The sequence below is a fragment of the Chlorocebus sabaeus genome, chromosome 23 (genome assembly GCF_047675955.1).
Source record: "Chlorocebus sabaeus isolate Y175 chromosome 23, mChlSab1.0.hap1, whole genome shotgun sequence".
In the NCBI taxonomy this organism is placed as follows: Eukaryota; Metazoa; Chordata; class Mammalia; order Primates; family Cercopithecidae; genus Chlorocebus; species Chlorocebus sabaeus.
This window is the reverse complement of record NC_132926.1, coordinates 32,538,981-32,542,056: the sequence shown is the minus strand read 5'-3', so window position 1 is coordinate 32,542,056 and position 3,076 is coordinate 32,538,981. Positions and strand designations below refer to the sequence as shown.

General features: G+C 42.2%; 1 pseudogene; it reads right to left on the bottom strand.

The window, feature by feature from the left end:
• Positions 1-1,986: 1,986 nt before the first annotated feature.
• On the bottom strand, positions 1,987-2,738 carry LOC103244779 (large ribosomal subunit protein uL22 pseudogene; annotated as a pseudogene).
• Between the last annotated feature and the right edge of the window lie 338 nt (positions 2,739-3,076).

The following is a 3,076-nucleotide window of genomic DNA, read 5'->3' as shown; positions in this document are numbered from 1 at the left end:
CCCCCTGCCTCAAGCTTCCCCAGTAGCTAGGACTATAGGCAGGCACCACCATGCTTGGCTAATGTCTTTTTTTTTTTTTTTTTTTTTTTAACTTTTTGTAGAAATAGTGTCTTACCTTGTTGCCCAGGCTGGTCTTGAACTGCTGGACTCAAGTGATCCTCATGCCTCATCCTCCCAAACTGCTAGGATTACAGCCTGCAATTTAGAGTACTTTCACACCTGTCATTTGTGTCCCAGTAAGACAAAGTGACTTGCCCAAAATCATAGATATTTTAGTGGCAATGACAGGACTAGAGCCACAACTACTACCAAAAGAAAGAGAAAAGGGAAAGAGTAGAACATAAATTTGGACAATCATGTCCCAGGGATTACTTCTGTGTTTGTAGGGAATTCGAGATGAATTTTATTAACTTTTTTTTTTCTTGGCTGGATGTGGTGACTCATGCCTATAATCCCTGCACTTTGGGAGGCTGAGATAGGAGGATCTTGTGAGGCCAGGAGTTCAAAATCAGCCTGAGCAACATAGACCCCATCTCTACAAAAGTGTTTTTAGATAATAAAAACAAAAACTGGTTTTTTTAAGCCACAATGTTTACTCAAGGAACGGTCACTAGTAGCCAGAACATGCTTCAAGTAAAATGATAGAGACAAGCACAAGAAGTCTAGATGGATGCTAAAAACAGAAGGGTAGCCTGCCAATCTCTAGAATTGTTTGGTGTAAGTAAATAGAAAAATGGAATGCCTTGGAAACGTCCGTGTCCCAAGTGTTGTTTATTTTATTTTTTTTTTTGAGATGGAGTCTCACTCTGTCGCCCAGGCTGGAGTGCAGTGGCACAATCTCAGCTCACTGCAACCTCCGCCTCCTGGGTACAAGTGATTCTCCTGCCTCAACCTCTTGAGTAGCTGGGATTACAGGCACGTGCCACCATGCCCAGCTAATTTTTGTATTTCTTTCTTTCTTTTCTTTTCTTTTCTTTTTTTTTTTGAGATGGAGTCTTGCTCTTGTTGTCCAGCCCAGAGTGCAATGGTGCAATTTTGCCTCACTGCAACCCCTGCCTCCCAGGTTCAAGCAATTCTCCTGCCTCAGCCTCCCAAGTAGCTGGGATTACAGGCGTGCACCACCACACCCAGCTAATTTTGTATTTTTAGTAGAGATGGGGTTTCACCATGTTGACCAGGCTGATTTCAAACCTCTGACCTCAGGTGATCCACCCGCCTCAGCCTCCCAAAGTGCTGGGATTACAGTCACGAGCCACTGCGCCTGGCTGTAATTTTGTATTTTTAGTAGAGATGGGGTTTCTCCATGTTGGCTAGGCTGGTCTCAAACTCCTGACCTCAGATTATCCGCCTGCCTCAGCCTCCCAAAATGCTGGGATTACAGGTGTGAGCCACCAGCGTCAGGTGTTAAGTCTTACATAGTCCTGTGCATAATCAGCATAATGGAATTCATGGAGTGATTGAAAACATGAAGACATTAGAAATATGCAGTTGAGTCAGAGCGATAATGCATTCAGCCTGTTTTTCAGTCTTGGATAGTGATGCCATTTCTGTCCCTTTCTTTAATCAGTCCCTGTTCTCCCCCTCTGCATTGTCCATGGGGTTTTGTGAAAGTGGATTGCTGTATCTATGACAGTGTTTTGCTGTGGGCAGGTCTGTGCAAAAGTACCCCAAAGTCTGAGGAAGTTGGTATGCTGAAGAAAGAAGCTGACAAATACAATATTTTAGAAAGAAACATTTAATAGGGAATTATGAACAGAAGCAATTGAGTTCAAGGAACAGAAGCCAAGATGGTAGATCCCCATGCCATTACCCACTAGACCCGGGGCTTATATACCACAGGGAAAGGAGTGGTTCAGATATGAGCTGTAGGACCATTGAAGTGGATAACATCAAAGTTGTTTGACCTAAGAGTAGGATTTACAGTAAATATCTGCTGTTACACAAGGAACAATAGATAAACTGGGAATTTTCAAGGACTTCCTGGAATTGCAGTTAAACCAAAATGGTGATTTAGTTTCCAAGATGGAGTTGCTTTGTTTGTTTATTTATTTATTTATTCTTTTAATTACATTTATTTTAATGCTGAATTTACTCCTATGCCATAAGTTTTTGTTTCTTCTGGGATATCTTTTTCTTCTGGAAATAAAAACCTCCTCTTCTGGTTTCGGAACAATCTGTTCCTTTTCAGTAAGGATCATCTCAATGTGACAGGGAGAGCTCATGTATGGGTTAATCTGACCGTGAGCTCTGTAGGTCTGGCGGCACATCTTAGGTGCTTTGTTCACTTGAATATGCTCAATGACCAGAGAATCTGCATCTAAACCCTTATGTTCAGCATTACTCTCTGTATTTTTAAGCATGTGCAGCAAAAATTCAGCACTCTTTTTGGGCCACCGACCTTGTGTCCGGGCCCACTGCTTGACCTGAGCACACCTGCCAACTCCACCATTGTATCGTTGGAATGGTACACACTGTTTCTGTAAAGTGACATCTTTCAGATACTTCATGGCTTTTCGTATATGCATATCCTTGATGGCCTGGGCAGTTTCACGAGTGTTCTTAAAGTGAACATGAAGATTGGAACCTTTTGATTTGCATGATTTCGTGGGGTTCTCCGGGTCAAGTGAATAGTGAACCATTTTCACAGATTACCTCAAGTCACTTAGGGAAAGGGCTGCTTTATTTATTTATTTATTTATTTATTTGGGACAGGGTCTCGCTCTGTTGCCCTTGCTGGAGTGCAGTGGTATAATCATGGCTCACTGCAGCCTTAATCTCCCAGGCTCAAGCAAGCCTCTGCCTTAACCTCCCGAGTAGATGGGACCACAGGCGTATGCCACTGCACCTGGCCTAACATGGAGTTGCTTTAGCCTCTCATCCAGGAGGAGTTGCTTTAGCTTCCACAGTTATCAACTTCAAACACATTTGAGACATTCTGCATATATTTCTTACTTTTTATGGCCTCATTAACCACAAATGTATTTCAGTTAATGTCATTTTTTGAATATATGTATTCTTTTGATTCATATAGCTTCTAGATTCTAAGGATTGGTAAGTTCCATGTGTTTACTACCCA